The 16948-nt window shown below is 50.2% G+C and overlaps 1 protein-coding gene across 5 annotated transcripts in view; it reads left to right on the top strand.

The window, feature by feature from the left end:
• The first annotated feature begins 444 nt into the window (after positions 1-444).
• BMAL1 (basic helix-loop-helix ARNT like 1) overlaps positions 445-16948 on the top strand; it is a 125252-nt gene continuing 108748 nt past the window's right edge. For 4 of the 5 annotated variants that reach the window (XM_075546027.1, XM_075546025.1, XM_075546030.1 and 1 more), the window contains exon 1: positions 445-601. The gene's annotated coding sequence lies outside the window, so the exon portion shown is untranslated. The remainder of the gene's footprint in view (positions 602-16948) is intronic. The other variant, XM_075546026.1, reaches the window with a different exon arrangement.

The raw sequence follows: 16948 nt of genomic DNA, 5'->3' as shown, positions 1-16948 counted from the left end.
ACCGAGCTAAGGAGCCATCCCAGACGACCGCAAGGAGTGCGGCGACTGCACCCGCAGTGGTCACGGCCAGAGGGAGACCTGAGGGGGAACCGGACAGGCCGGGGGCGAGGAAACCGGGGAGGACGCGCAGATTGGCCGTCTCCTCGGGGCGTGCGTTCCAGTGCGCGGAGTGATTGGTGGCGGGAAAGTAGCAGGTTAACCGGCCCCCGCCGCTTCCCTATTGGCCAGCGGCTTCTGTAACTGCCACCCAACTGGCTGGCGGTTCTCCCAGCCGCGCGCTGATTGGTCGGTGGCGACCGCCGCGACCGGCTCCCTTCGGACGCTCCGATTGGTTGGCGGGAAGAGGCAGGTATCCGGGCCCCGCGGCTCCTCCATTGGTGGGCGGGGAAGGGGGGTTGGGCACAGCGATTGGTGGGCGGGGGGCCGGGCCTGGGCCGGCGGGGAGCGGATTGGTCGGAAAGTAGGTTAGTGGTGCGACATTTAGGGAAGGCAGAAAGTAGGTCAGGGACGGAGGTGCCTGTTTACCCGCGCCGGACTCACCGTCGCTGCCGCCGCGGGATCCGAGTGGGGGCGCGGGCGCAGGCGCTCCCAGCGAGCCAGGGTGAGTGTCGGGGTGGCTGCGTCCAGCGCGCGGCCCCGGGCACTCCGTCGGGGGCCGTTACCATTCTGGCAGGCGCGGCGCCCCCGCCGCCGCCCGGGGCGCAGCCAGCTGCCGGGGAACCCTGCCCGACGTGCTCGCTGCCGGCCTTAAAGGGACCGTGCCCGCTCCCTGCCCCCACCCGTGTTGCGGGTAGGCTGCGCCCCTTAAAGGCGCCGCGCCCGTCCGCCCCCATCCTTCCCCGCGGGGGTTGGCTCTGCTGGGTAGGGCGGGCAGAGGTGCCTCAGGCGCCCTTAAAGGGGCCGGGAGAGTGTCCTCGGTCGTACCCACCGCCGCCCAGGCATCTTTACCTGACTAGGGGAGGGGGCATCCAGCTGTTTCTTAAAGGGACAGCTCCTCCCTGTGGCAGCAATGACCCAGCTGAGTGACTGGTCTAAGGATGTAGCTCCCTGAGCCGCGAGGACCCCCGCGGGGACTAGCCTTGGCAACTGCACCCCAAGGGCGTTGGGTTAGCAATGCAGCACCCGCCCTCCCTTCTCTACTTCCCTCTCGGCAGCCCTCTGGGCTGAGTGGGGGTGGGGAGGGCGTCTCGGTGGGACGTGAGCCTGTCTGCCCGTCTGTCTGGTGGCTTGCCCCGGGGCTGCACTGTACTCGGTAACCCCAGCCCCAATAACTTTGGTCTGTGCCGTCTGGAATCTGGGCGTCCCGAGGAGGATCCCCGGTGGGTTAGTGAACAGGTGTCCGACAGCGCGGGGATGTTGGTTGGCGCCCCGGTGCGGGCTGGTCCCAGTCCCGGAGTCCCGCGGATGATTGGGAGCCGGCTCAAGCTTCTGGTTTGACAGGTGTCAGGGGAGGTTTCCACGCTGGCCTTGACAGCCTAAAGAGCTCCCCTTGCTGGGAGAGAGAAACGGAAGAATGAAATCAATGCAGCCCTGACGGTGGGGCACGGGTCAGCTACCCTGATGGGGACTAGAGCCGGCTGCCGGGCACTCACGCGGGAGCCAGACGGCAGGCGCCGGGTCGGAAGGGTTGCGCTGGACATCCGTTTCTGCTGTCAAGTTTGTGTTTGGGAGTTAACCTGGCTCCGGTGCCTCACCCTAAGGCCCCATCCCCTTCCCCTTCCCTTAAGTCTCCATCCCCTTCCCCTTCCCTTAAGTCTCCTAGGGTTGGTTGCTTTGGCACTCAGGCACCCTCAGCCCCACCTCCCTTCTTAAATTGATCCCTCACAGCGGGGAATCGACTGGCCGAGTGTGCTCTCGCACTGGCTCCAAAAATCAGATTTGCGATTTATGAAGAAGTGTTTCTTGGCAATATCTGTTTCCCGGGTCCTTCTACTTTTTTTTTTTTTAATACAAAAGAACAAACCACAAATGCTGCCAACTAGCTTCACTTTATTGCCCCACAATACTTGCTCTCAGTTATCCTGATATCTGCTGTCATTCCCCCCCTTAATCTGTTTTTATATGACAACTATTATTGTAACTTTGCTGGGCCCATTGATATCAAAGTCTGTCAATTTGGGTTGTGGAGTTTTTAATTAATGTAGCGGTTGAATCATGAGCTTAAAATAAGCGTTGCTGCTGCCCAACAGTTTTGAATAATCTGCTGCTCTCAGTGTTCCAGAGACTAAGAGAGAGGGAGGAGGAAAGAAAATTGCTGCCGTTAAATTTTATTTCCATATCGAGGAAGTACCAACATGTTTTTTAAAAATACAAAATCTGATCTTTCAGTTCATGTTTTGTTAACTGAGTTTCACTTTATCAACAAGCCTTTAGAACCATGTGTGGAACATCTTTCTGAGGCTTTGGAATTTGCTAGGCACGGTTTGAAATTGTCTCAGTCACCTAAAGCTGGAGCTGGAGAGGCATTTTGGCTTTTATTTTTAGATGTAGCCTGTGAATAATGACAATAATAAAAACCCTCAAACAACCAATAAATTTAATGTACTTTATTCCAATTTCTGAATTTTCAGAGGGGGAAGGGGCAGGCATAGTGGAAGGGCACGAGCCAGAGTGCTGGGAGATGGAAGTCTTGATTAATCTTTGCTTCTGTGGCTGTGCCCTGGGGGCAAGATATTGATTCGCTCTGGTTCTCTGCGTGTTAGAAAGTAAGACAGGTTGAAGTAGATGATCTCAAACATTCTTTGTGGATTTTTTTCTTCTGCTCCATAGCTCTACGAGTCACTAACTACTACCCAATGTACTTGCATTCAGATTGATATTTATTTGCTAGAACTTCCAGAACATCAGAGCAAATGTCCTATAGTCACAGGAAAGCTAAACAGATCAACAGATGGTGTTTTACAGGATCCATTTCGATGGATGTAGCCAAAGAGGACTACTCAGGAGCTTGTCTGCTATTTGCAGAAGTGCTTTGCATGCCACAGGGTAGGGAAAGGAAAAGGAAGTGACCATGCTTGCTGATTTATCCCTTCGCTCCAATGCTTTCTGTGCATTGGAACTCCCAAACCACTGCCAGCAAGTCCACTCTGACTCATAGTGACCCGACGGATGTACCAAAGATATGCCAAAAGTGCGCAAACACAGAAGAGAGGCTTGACTTCTTGAAGAAAACCTCGCAAGAATATGCAAACAGAAAATGCATGGTCTCTCCCGTTGGTGTTAAGACTTGTCTTTTACGAGTTCCCTCCATTTTGTGACGCCATCATCCATCCCCTCCATGGGGGGGGGGGGGGAGGAAAGCAACGGTTGCCGCCTCTGCAGATGTTCCAGTTACAGGCAGCGGTTCTAGGTGGCACCTTGGTAGGCGCCGTGGGGAAGTAAAAACAAAAAGAACTGTTGTTGCAGGCCCTAAGGTTCCCAGGGGCTCCCAGAGACTGGCATGATCTCTCAGCCCTTCCCTCATTGCTGCTTTATCACAAGACCCAGATTTACCCCAAACATCCAACCCGTGCTTGGACTGGGTGGCCTTGGACCGGCTCCTCTTCTGTGATGGAATGACAGTGCCCGCCTGTGAGAGTGCGTGCCTGTGGGAGAACTCAGCAAGAGGTAGCAGGTAAAATCCCATGCACCCGGAAGCCCTACCTGAGTGCCAGCAGCAGCAGCCACTCCCTCTCACCTCTGCCAAAAGCCTGCCATTGGAGGATCCTTTGTCTTCAGCCTCCCCATCAACCTGAGAGGGAAAGACAAACAAAACACATTGCCTTGATGGAAGAGAGGTAGGACCAAAGAGGAAGAGGAAGACAGGGCCAGTTGTGAGCCTGCTGTGCACCAGGTAGTACATGCGTCTATACCTGCTACACGAAAGGCCAGCCTCTCAAAGAACTGTGATCATTCTCGGCTGCCGCTCTCATCTCCTCTCTAGCCCTTAGTACTTGCCCACTGGCTCCTTTTTCCACTGCCCTTCTTCGTTTCTTCTTAAAACTTTATGTTGAGAATTCTAGGATTCCACTATCAGTCCTAAATGTCACTAGTCTCTTTGCAGCTTGTAAGCCACGATCTTTCTGTATTTCTTGCAGTTCCCTCCTCTTCTGTTGGTATGGTGGTTGTTACACATTGGGCTATGACGCACAAGGTCAGCAGTTTGAAACCAACAGTTCCCTGGGAGAAAGACAGGGTTTTCTACTATTGCAGTCTTAGAAACCCACAAGGACAGTTCTACCCTGTCTTACAGTGTCACTGTGAGTCAGCATCAACTCAGTGGTCGTGAGAGTTTGCAGTTGGCTATGGTGCCCCCCAGCTCTTGAACCCTCTCACATTCTGTGTTGTGTTGGGATGATCCTGGGACATAGCTCCCCTCCTCACTCAGGTTTGCTTTTTACAAAATGACAGGCATGAGGAGCCTTCAGGATAGAATTACTCAGTATGCATCATAGTTAAAGATCTTGAGGAGGAGATGGGATGGTGCTGAGTGGATGGAAGGCAGGAGGAATATGCACTGTGGAGAGGTGGGGTGATGAGATCGGGCATGCAACAGGGGCACTAGTGGGACATGGCCGTGGGCTGGGCTAGATGGAATGAGGGTTTTGAGTTGTGGACTTGACTTGGAGGGGAGATGAGATTAGATAAGCTTTAGTCATCTTGGCTTCAGGAGAATGTTGAATGCTGGCATGTGATGAAAAGTGATTTTTACTGTAGTACATGCTGTTCTTTTAAATAAACTTAAGTTTATCAAGCAAGGGTATGGATGATCTGCCTAAGTTAATATTCTGGTTAATACTCTGTTGTTGTTCGTTGCTTTCAAGTTGATCCTGACTCAGGAACCTCAAGTATACGTAGTAGAACTGCACCCCCAGAGAGTGTTCAAGGAAATAGATCACCAGACCTTTCTTCTGATGTATCTTTGATTCTATTTTAAGCATTGTGTGTGTGAGAGAGAGAGAGAGATTGATTGATTGATTGACTGATTGATTGATTGGGGTACAAGTTTATAGAGCAAATTGGTTTTCCATTCAGCAATTCATACACATTTTGCTTTGAGACAGAAATTACGATCCTCCCAATGTAACAGCACTCTTCTCGCTTGCTCCATTTCCATTTGTCCTTCTTCCCTGTCCCTGTCTGTTTTCTGAGCTTTATTCTCAGGCAAATGCTGCCCTTTGGGTCTTTCAGGGTTGATTCCTCTAATGTGTGTGCATCTACTCACCCCCTGAGTCTATTGTTCACCTTGTAGTGTCTGAAAGATGAACCGAGGGGGTAAGTCCTGTTCCATGTCTGAAGGGGATCTAAGGGCCATAGTCTCTGTGTTCTTCCAGTTTATTTCTGACCTCCTTTTGTGACTTTGTGTTTTGTTCCACATTTTCCTCCCACTCTATCCAGAACCTCCCTTCACAGCAGCCAGCAGTGGTGATTGGGAACCATCTATTTATCCTGGTCTCAGGACTGTGCAGGGTGGGATTTATGTGGCCCATTAGTCCTTTGAGATGCATGGTTCTGGGTGGCTTTGAACCACCAACCGTTTGGTTAATGGTCCAGCACTTAGCCATTTGGGCCACTCAGTATGGATGGATGGATGTTCTCCCCACTGGATTTTGCAGATCCCCTGACTAAAATATTCACATGCATTTATCCCTTCAACTTCTGTTTGAAAGGTGTGGCCTGGGCCAGTCGCCTGGCTTCTCTGAATCTGAGTTGTCGCATCTACAAAACAGGAATAATCAAAAGAACGGTACTAGCAGCAGCTAGCTTTTTATTAAGTACTTTCTATGTGCCAATGAGTATATGGGTCCCTGTGTGTTTATGAACTTGCTTAATCCTCACAACAGTACCATGAGCCCAGTTGACTATGATCCATATTTTACAAGGGAGGTGGTTTGGTAAACTGCCCAAGGTTGCTGAGCTGAGATGGGGTGGAGCTGGGTTTGTGTGCAGCAGGTGGGGGATGGTGGACTCCCCAGTCTCCTCTCTAGCCCCCATCCTAGATGCCTCGTGGGAGGACATGACCTCATGTGTGTGAAGGGTCCAGCTCTGTGTCAGGTGGGTGGGAGGCCCACAGTCAATGGTATCCCAACAAATGTGGTGCTCACCTTGTGTTAGACTGGGTTGCCTAGAGAAACAAATCCAGAGACGCTCATTCATGTTTAAGAAAGAGCTTTATATCAAAGAGTAATTGTATATTAAGAAAACAACCCAGCTCAGTCCAGATCAAGTCCTTAAGTCCAGTATTAGCTCATAAGTCTGATACTAGTCCCTAAATCCCTCTTCAGACTCAGGAAGCACATACAATGATGCAAAATGCAGAAGATCGCAGGCCCAGTGGGTGCGACGTCTTGTGGATCCAGTGGCAACGAAAGCATCTTCAGGGCTCTTGCAAGGACTCAGTGTGGCTCCCTGTGGCTTCTCAACAGTAAAGTGAAGCAGGGAGAAAAAGGAGGAGGCCTCCTGGCAGAACCATTTATCTCAGTGGCTCTGTGACTTGATTGACAGGCTTAACTTTGCCCACATGTTCCTGTGGGAGCCATGTTGGCACAAAAAAAACTTGAATAGCACATATGTGGAGCAAGGTCAAAGTCTTCTTGGCCCTGGATGCACTTGGATGTTACCCTTGTGGCTGTCAGAGCCGCTGGAAGGTTGGGCCCGCCAGCTTACTGGTTTGCAGCCGAGCATACTTTGCTACCAGTTGTCCTTGGATGTGACCCTAGAAGCAGAGATTCGTGCGTCTGAGCAGTCTTCTCACAGCCTGTTGAGCATTTCTGCCTCTTGCCTCCTTTGGCCTTTCTGTGGCAGTGCTGGGCCGCGGTTTCTCCCCAGAAACTTCCCCTGTGAGATGGACGCACCAACAGAACTGACCGTCCTCACCGCTCAGCCCTCCACAGAGCGCCCTGCTGGGGAGGAGACATCTTCTTGTCTCTCACCTTCTTCTGCCCTCCTCAGTTCCTCTTCCTACAGACAGACTCTGCAGCCTTGGCCTGCACGTATATATTTTTAATGCCGCCCCCCCCACCTCCTGAATACATTTAGATAGTAAGAGAAACATGCTTTTATGTCAAGAACCTGTTACATAAAAATGTGTTATATAACATTCAAATATATACTGCACAGTGAAATGAGGTACCACTTTCCACCCAACCCTGAGAGTAAAGCTAGCAGCCACGGGCGAGGATGCGTAGTGGAAGGGTGGAGCCCCGCCTGCCCTCCGTGCTGGCCTTCCGAGCCTCCGTGGTCCTTCCTGAGAGCTCCGTGGGTCAGATGTGTGGGAAGTTGGCCAGGATCCACCAGGTACAACGGACGGACGCTCTGTGAGATGCTCCGGTCACTTTCTTCCTGGGGAAGCAGCATATCTTCACGCCATGCTCACTTAGTGCTTCTCTCCCCCGTCTGAGAGGACCGAAGCTGCTTTTAGCCCTCTGCCACGCCTAAACCACCATGGCATCCGCAGCCCGACATGCGACCCACTACCCTGCCAGAGCAATTAACTCACTGCCCCCAAGTCGATGCCGAGTCGCAGTAACCCAGTAGGACCAGGTAGAACTGCCCTGTGAGCCTCTGAGACTAACTTCACCGGAGCAGAAAGCCCAGGGAACAGCTGGTGGTTTTGAACTTTGGACCTTGGGGGGTCATAACCCAATGGGTAACCACGAGACCGACAGGACTCCTTGCCCCAGAGCTGTAGTAGTTCTTAATTAGCCTACTATCATATCGTATTTAATTAGAATGGCTAGTTTCCTCATGAAACAAGCGATTTCATGAGTCATCACCATGTCCCCACTTCCCACTCCCCGGCACTGCGCCTCGATTCATTTACCATCACTTATTGGGTGCCTACCCCGTGCCTAGCACTGTCGGAGGCCCCGAGGAAACAGGGAACAAAAACAAGGTCTCCTGGGAGCAGATGGGCGGACCACAGACCATTAAACCTGCTATCTCCTGCCAGTGCTGGCGTTGGCAGAGGGATGGAGTCAAGCAAGAGCCGTGGCGGATGGTGGGAAGGCGGCTGCTTTGTTCGGTGACCTGGGAGGGCTCTGAGCTGAGGGACACTGAAGGAAGAGCTGAGGGGAGGGCTCCAGGGAGAAGGGTCACACACAGGGCCCCCCAGTTGGAAGCAGCTTGATGTTTCCGAGCCAGGGCCCTGGCAGTGAGTGGGCTAAGCGTTGGGCAGTGGTTTGGCTGTGGCAGGGAGCAGAGGCAGTCAGTCAGTCGGAGGAGGAGCAATTTCTGTTCTGCCCTGCGTGGTCGCCCCCCCCCCCCCCGTTGGAATCCACGCCTCCCACCACGACGGCCATTTCGATGGCGTGTATCACAGGATTCTGTTTCATGGGCGCTGCCATCGTGACAAGTTTTATTCCTTAAGTTCCTTTGTCAGGTGGCGGATGGACACTTGGGATACATTTTTCTTTTTTTACCTTTAGGGGGTGTTCTTTTGGGTTTGCTTTTTGTTTCTTCATTTTTAATTTTGATAACTCATTTTATTGGGGGCTCTTACAGGTTGTAGAACCATCCATGCATCAATCGTATCAAGTGCATTTGTACACATGTTGCCATCATCATTTCCCAAACACTTTCTTTCTACTTGAGCCCTTGATATTAGCTGGTTTCTGAACCTTCCCCTACCCTCCCACCATTGTGAACCCTTGATAATTTAGAAATTATTTTTATTTTCATATTTTACACCTTCTGCTGTCACCCTTCACCTATATTTCTGTTCCACATCCTCCTGGTGTTGGGTATGTGTGTGTGTTGTACATTGTTCACTGTGATCTGTCCCCCCTTTCTTTCTCCCCCCCTTCCCCTCGCCCTCATGGGTACTCTCATTATTGGTCTTGAAGGGTTCTGGATTCTGGGGATTGAGAGCTCTTATCTGTACCAGGGTACATACTCTGGTCTAGCACGGTTTATAAGAGCATTGGGGTCATGATAGTTAAAGAACTAGAGGAATGTTGTGTGTGTTTCATCGGTGCTATACTGCACCCTGTCTGACTCGTCCCTTCCTTGTGACACTTCTGTGAGGGGATGTCCAATTGCTGACAGATGGGCTTTGGGTCTCCATTCCAACCCACCTCGTTCACATCAAAATGGTTGTTTGTTTTGGGTCTTCTGATGCCTGATACCCGCTCATGGTTACATGTGTTGGAGTGCTTCTTCCATGTGGGCGTTGCTGCTTTCCTGCTAGATGGCTGCTTGTTTAACTTCAAGCCTTTGTGTTCTTGCATTGAAGGAGGTCTTGAGTAAAGGCCCAATGTCCATCTGGTCTGCTACCTCAATACGTAACCAATAAATATATGTACATAGACCTATATTTCTATCATTATATAGTAATATATTTACATATGTACATGCCTATGTTTATACTCCTATAAATGTCTTTTCCCTCCTAGGTCTTTCCTCTATTTCCTTTTACTTTTCTCCTGTCCCGCTATCATATTTGACCTTCATTCAGCTTTCTGTCCTTCCTCTCAGCTACATTGCACTTGATTGAACTCCACCAGGTGAACTATGCTCTCCTCACCATTGATTTTAGATCTTTTATTTCCTGGGTTTGTTGGCTCCCCTCTTTTTTACCCCTACCTCCTCCTGTCCCCTGTCTTCCCAGAACCATCGGTCCCATGTTTTCTTCTCGGGATTGTTTATCCTGCCTATCTTATATAGATAGACATGAAAACAAAACAAAACAAGCAAACAGACAAACAAAAAAAATCAATGAATAGTTCCAGGTCTGTCTGCTGACCCTTACGAATGTGTTCCGATCAGGTCTGATGTAGTGCTAATCCTGCCCCCAAGTCTGAAGTCCATTTTCAGAATTCCTCCGGACTTTGTTGCTTTGTTCCCCTTGCTGCTCTGTTGTTCTCCCGTTGTGTTATGCCCTGGTGTGGGGGTGGTCAAATGGGGCACAGTTCCCACACTGTGTCTCTGGTGCTGCCCCCCTGTAGTGTTATGGGTCAGTAAGGGGACAATGTGTTTTGTGGTGAGGCCAACCTTATGGTCCTCTCTGTGAATTGGCTTCTCCGAGTGGGAATGTCATCCTTGAAGCTTGGTGGGCCGGGATGTGTTCTCTCTCTCTGTTAGTTCACTGCTTCATGCCTGTATGTTGCCCTCAAGGTTTGGTGCACCAGATTGAGGTCTGGTCCCTCTCTCCCTTTCTTGAATCCCCCACTCAGTCTCCTAATCACTGAATTTACTGATTGTCACCAAGCTCTAGATAGATACAAGCTGCTTAACTGGGTACCATCTTGCCAGAAGTCCTCGGAACCTATTTTTCTTTAGTAAAAAACGATGAAATGGTTTAGTTCCCAGGCAAGTCCTGAAAAGCCATTGTGTGCCAACTGTGGGCCATAGGTTTGGAACTAGCCCAGCATCGGCCTTCCTCTCTCTGAAGCTGGACACCACCCCATGCCGCCCTCGGTCCTTGACTGCCAGCATTGACGGGACGGTTTACCTGCTTGGTTTTCCAGATTACCCGAACATTTCAGGACAAGGGTTTTTACCTTTGCACCCTTAGAATGTGGTTGCTATGTTCTGAAAGTGACCGTGGTGGGGCCAGTGGGAAAAGACATGACCTGGAGGTGGGAGAGGCCAGGCCCCGATGTTCGCCTCACTCCCGCTGACTTGCTAAGTAATTTGGAATAGGTTACCATTCACTGAACTGTGACTTCTCATGTCCTTTTTGGTTATAAAATCCTTTTTATGTTCTCAATGTAATAGAGAAACCACGTCTGTTTCATTATCCAAACCTTCCCTAGGTGGCCACTTTTTTGTTTTGTTTTAAGACGTCAGTGGCACACATCTAGCAAAGGACTCAGAAAGTTCCCTTGTCTGGCGCTCAACAGTTATGCATTTAAGATGAACCTTGATTCTGAGCTGCCATCTTTCTCGATGAGCTGAAAGGGATTTTGGCCTAGAACTTTTGATCCAGATAAGGTTCCTGTGTTCTTGGCCAATTTACCTCCCGCATAATTACGTAAATCCGTTTTTCTCTTGGACTCTCGGGGGAGAGTGGTGCCTCTGGTCTGTGTACTCATGAAATATGCTCGAGGAGATGCCCTGAGGAAGCGGGATGACTTTGAGGGAGAGTGTGGGATCAAAACAGTTCTAAATGTTAACTGCAAAGCTATTTTCAGTCTCCTGCGGGAAGAAAAGCAATGAAATGGAAGGCTTGAGATGACAGGAGAGGCTCTGCTCCTGAGGGGAAAGGAGCCCCAGGCTTTGCAGTGGTGGGAACAACCTGCTCCTGTATGCAGCCCCTGCGATACCCTTCCTCCTTGCCCACCTCTGAGTGTTGTCTAGGATGCCCTGGGCCATGTATGCCACTTCAGAGGTTTGGTGAATGAGGCTGAGCTCCACTAGATAGGCCTGGAGAAAGACAGCTAGCTGCCTTTGACTCACAGAGGCCTGTACAGCACAGGCGGAAACCTTGCCTGGTTCTGTGCCAGCCTCATGAGTTTGGGCATGGCCAAATCCGTCAGTGCAGGTGTTGGGCTAATCTGTTTCACCCAGGGGCTCCCTCGCCCTCATTGGCTCTCTGCTACACCAAACATGACGTCCTCCTATAGCTATTGATCTGGCCTGCTGGCACAGTGGATTAGGTACACATTGGGATACTCCTCCCAAGGTCAGCAGTTTGAATCCACAGCTTGGGAAACCTCAAGGGCTAGTTCTACTCTGGCCTACAGAGTTGCTGTAAGTTTGTGCGTTTTTAGGTTTAGCAAATTGGACAAAGTCTGTTTTGATCTGTAAGGCTTTCATTGCCTACATTTTAGAAGCAGATAGTTAGCCCTTTTCTTTTTTAAAAATAAATCATTTTATTAGGGCTCTTACAGCTCATAACAATCCATACATCGATTGTATCAGGCATATTTGTACTATGTTCCCGTCATCATTTTCAAAACATTTTCTTTCTATTTTAGCCCTTGGTATTAGCTCCTCTTTTTTCCCTCCCTCCCCTCCCCTCCCACCTTTATGACCCCTTGATAAATTATAAATTATTATTGTTTTCATATCTTACACTGTCTGCTATCTCCTTTCACCCATGTTTTTGTTGTTCATCCCCTTCGGTGGGGAAGGGGGGTTATATGTGGATCCTTTTGATCGGTTCCCCTTTCTCCCCCTTTATGCCCCACCTTCCCCCTACCCTTATGGTATCACTACTCCCAGTATTGTTCCTGAGGGTTTATTCTGCCCTGGTATCTAGTCCTTTCTGTTTGTCTCGTAGTCTAGAACTGCTCACTATCATGAAGCCCGTTGCAGCTCCCAGGACCCTGTGAAGGGCTTCCAAGACTGTACAGCTTTGCATGCAAAGCCAGTCAGCTCTGGCTCCACTAAGAGACTGGTGCGTTTGCACTGCTGACCTCATAGTTATCAGCCCACCCTGAAGCCCACAGCGTGGCCAGTGCTCCTTGTTTTAGTCTGGAAGTTTTGCTGAAATGTGTCCACCGTGGACGACCCTGCTGGTGTTTGAAATACTGTGGCATAGCCTCCAACATCATAGCAGCCTGCAGACCGCCAGTCTGACCCGCGGACGAGCGAGGTGGTGGACAGCCCTCTTAGGAGCAGCACTGCCTTTAGCCCTGCCGCCACTCGGTCAGTTGTCAGTGAGGTGTTCCTTGCTTACTGTTGTTACCCGACTATGGAAACGGGTGCTAGTGCAAAGACTTGTTGCTTATGGACTTCATTGGATGTAAAGAGAGGCTATACCTAACCTTCGTTGGTCCTTAGGTGCTGGAATGAAAACAGAAATGCCGTCTCTTTGGTTCTCTGCTGTGTCCGCAGCATCAGAGACAGTGTCTGCGCAAAGTAATCACTCAACAAACAGTTGTTACAAGAGTGGCTTCAGCTGGGGGAGTTCTTTCTCTCTAACAATATAGACTTATGAGCCTAGTTCTTCCAGGTACTTTGGAGTGAAGCCTACCATTTCCGCTTGACCTATCTTTGTTTTTCTTACTATGCAGGTTGGCCAAGTATCAGCATCTTTTATTGATGATACAGAGTTAAAGTAGGCCATGGTTGTCCTTGCCCTGGTTCATCCCGCTGTTATCTTTAATTGGGTCCAAAGTGCAGCAAATCAGTAGCAACATCAATTAAAAGAAGCTGGTTGCCTAGTTCTCTGGGCATAATAGTATACATTTATTTACTTAGCCAACTAATCTCTAGGATGGCACCAAGCTAGGCCCAGAGGAAGAAGAGAAACACCATGTGGCCAAGGGCCCTTCATGTTCACGTACTGTCTATGGAGACCTAAGGTAGAAGATATCCAAGGGCACATAAGATGCCGGTGGAGCGGTCTAGACTGTGTGTAAGTGCTTCAGGAATGACAGGAGACTGGCACTGTCTTTGTGGACGGTCGTGAAGGGAGGAGGCATTGTAGAAGAGGATGGGTTTAAGAGTGGATAGGCATTGACGATGGACAGAGGCACAACAAGCATTTCAGTGGGAGGGGAGGATGGGGTGGGGGCAAGCACATAATGTAATTAAGAGCTCAAAAGTAGCAATGGCACTTTGCATTCAGGGGTATACACTTGCCTAGAATTTCTTGCACAGTGGTGGGAAATCAAATTTGGAAGATTACTAAAACATGTCATTTCAGATAACACTTGCTAACATCTCTTGATTTCTTGAGGAGAGTGGTGGCCGAATGGTTAAGACCCGAGACTGCTTCAAAGCTACAGAGTGGCTCCGCAGGAGGTCGATGTGGCTGTCTGCTGCCTTGAAGATCATAGCCTGGAAAACCCTGTGGGGTCAGCCCTGCACTGTCACGTGGGGACGCTGTGAGTTGAGATTGGCTCAGAGGTACCTGACCAACAACAACAGTGAATTCTCACAGTGCTCTGTACATTTTCCATCTCTCCTCTCAGTGAACTCTCAGAAGAAGCCAGTGAAGAAGGTACTATTATTATCATCACTTTAGAGACAGGACAGTAAGGTACAGAGCGAGCCTGTAATCTATCAAAAGCTACATAGTTAAGTGGTGGGTCCAAGGCTAAACATAAGGCGATGGAAACTCATGGCTACAAGACTCGTCTCCTGGCACCTTCCAGGTGCAAGATTTAGGCCTACCTGGGGGGTTAACAGTTACATTCTCAGAAACCCACCGGGGCAGTTCTTCCCTGCCCTATAGAGCCCCTATGAATTGGCATTGACTTGATGGCAGTGGGCTTGAACTTGGAGGTTTTGGAGTGGTACACTAGAAGTGGGCAATGTTGGCCAGCAAGTAAAAGTTTACCTAGTGACCCAGGGAGACTGGAAGTCAGTGGAGAGCCACCAAAAGTCTTTTATGATGCTTATGATCATTGTGCTAGTGTTAAGAAGCAATTCTCCTACATCATGAATCAAGTGATAATATTCCAGTTGGATTGGAGCAATGGAGGACCAGATAGGAAGCAACCTACCAGATGAATTCAGGCAGAGGAAGAGGAGCCAGAACTAGAAATTAATTGCCCATTATGTTAATCAGGGTGGCCATTTTCAGTCCCTTCCGCTAGGTTTCTGGAGTGGAGGGAGCATCTGCCTATGGGAATGCCTTGGATGTGTACGTCTGCATTGTACCATGACTGAGGTACCTTGGTTAAGATTTCCCAAAGGAAAGCAACCCCATCGGAGGCTGGTGTTTAAAAGTAAAGGCCCCCATTTTCTGGAAAGAGCACTGGATTAGTAGTCAGGTACCCTGAATTCTAGGCCACGTAATCCCTAGGTAGTCTCTGCCAGCTCACTTGGTATCACACCCTAAGGCCGAGTCCTCCGGAGAACAGGTACCGCAGTCCTCTCCAGGCCCTTAACAGTGTGGCTCTCTCTGATGCTGGAGTGAGAGAGGAAGAGGACGTTTTTGAAAGAGGAAGCTGCCTCCTGGGATTTAACTGGGAAGGTGGCCGGACTTTACTGGGCTAGGGCTGGGAGGGCACCAGAGTACGTCCCCCCCACCTCCAGGGCATGGCTATGGACGTGGCGCTGTCCATCATGTGGGTGCTGACAGGCCACACTCTGCTGGGTGTAAGGCTTTAGTTCATCTCAGGACCAGGGGAACCCCAGGCAGAGGGGGGGGGAAGTGACTTTCCCAGTTTCTTCTTCTCCTAATTTCCATGCCCTAATTTCCTAATTTCTTGTCAACCTGTTCTTTACCACTGACGCGCTTTAAAAGCAGGGGTTACCAGGCTTGGACATGGTTACCAGGCTTGGACAAGCACAGTGTCCTCTCTGGACACATCTGAGGACAGTGATGGGCAGCTGTGAAAGGAAAGATTGCCTAAGCAAGGTCAGCATAGGCTTATTCATGCTTGCTTTTAATTCTGTAGTGAATGACTTTCATGTTTTTCACCATGCAAACATGAAACTGTTCTCTAGCAGTGAGTGAGCACTGGGTACCCCGGCCCTGTCAGGGACTATACATGAGAAAAGGTGCCTGACTTGGTAGGAAGGTGCTGTGGGGTTGCCAACCAGACCTAGAAGCAGAAGCTTTGATGTAGTGAAAGAATGTGAAACTTTTCACTACAGGCTAAGAAGGTCAAGCTTACCTTCCTTACTGTATCATCTGACACTGGCCATGAACCAGAAAAAAAAAAAAAGCCCCAGGACCCAGCCAGCTGGGCAGTCGTGTGTCTCCCTTGCCTTGGGCATTAGGCAGAAACCTAGAAGAACCCTGATCAGCTGGAGCACGAACGAGTGAGCCTGACGCTCTCCAGGCAGTACCAAGCCACCGGGCTGGGAGCATAGCCATGATGTGAAGGCCAGGTCTGCCAAGTCTTCTCGTTGCTAATTCGTGATCTGTCTACTGACTGCTATACGGACACTTACCTTTGAGCATTTGCTGTTTACCAAGAACTGTTCTGAGAGCTCATGAAGTTTCTCATTGGATCCTCACAGTAGCCCCGCGAAGTGGGCACCATTTTATGGTTGAGGCCACTGACACTCGGGTACCAGATTGATCTCATGCAGTTGGTAGAAAGCTCCTGTTGGAAACTCAAGCCAGTCTGTCTCTCGCCTGCATGCCTGCCTGCCACACGTTCCTTCCTCTCCTGGTGCCCCTGGTGCCCTGATAGCTCGTCTGATCCTTGGAAGTGCCTTCGGTTGGTAGCTCTGCAGCCTCACACTGGCCCTGGCTCACTACCGCTCTCTCTTCACAGCCTGTGACTGACATCTGATGCTCCTGCCCATGTCCCTGTGGCTGGGGAGCAAATGGATGCCAATGGGGGTGGCAGCAGAAAAGCTCGCCACTTGCCTGCTAATGCATGCGAGGGAATTGTAAAGAGAGAAAAGAGGACAGCGGAAGAAATCGCTCTGGGTCCATTTTCCCCTTCTCCCCCACCCCAGAGCGGCTGAGTTAATTTGTAGTCTTCTCAAAAGGGCTTCATAACCATGCTAGTCACACTCTTTCTGAAAAAGACCTTTCCAAATGCCACCATAGCAAAGCCCGGCAAGAAGGTGTGCCTGGGCTGGGTTCTGTGGACTGCGAAGCAGCCCGTGCAGGAAGGGCTGGGGCTCGGCAGTGGCGCAGGGTCCCAGGGCCAGGCCGGGTCAGAGGCAGGCCTTGCACACTGCTTTCTCACTTGAATGTCCTCCCCCCTCCCCCCACTTCTCTTTTTGCTTTCTCCAGTGAAGACATCCTTAGATACTCTGATTTGCTGCATTTCCAGAATGAAGGCCCTGGGCTGCTGCATACCATTATGGAACCCAAACAAAGGCCATGAGATCAGCTGTTGTGTTTGGTTTCATTGAGGCACGCCTTCCTTGTGTGATAGGGACATCAGTACCACCTGTGTGATACACGTCTAAGACTCGAGCAGAGGGTGAAGCAGGGAGTGTGCCTAGTGCCTTAGGGAATCGGACTACCAGATCCCTGGTCAGGCACCCAGACTCCTATCGCATCCTGTTTCCTTGGCAAGTTCTCCTTGAGACAAAACTGAATGGTGCACATTCCCACCCACCTCTGAGCATCCTGTTTATTTACTGGGTGGCCGAGGGTTTATTG

The sequence above is a fragment of the Tenrec ecaudatus genome, chromosome 4, assembly GCF_050624435.1.
Source record: "Tenrec ecaudatus isolate mTenEca1 chromosome 4, mTenEca1.hap1, whole genome shotgun sequence".
Classification (NCBI taxonomy): domain Eukaryota; kingdom Metazoa; phylum Chordata; class Mammalia; order Afrosoricida; family Tenrecidae; genus Tenrec; species Tenrec ecaudatus.
The sequence above is the reverse complement of the archived record's forward strand: the minus strand, read 5'-3'. Positions and strand labels throughout refer to the sequence as shown.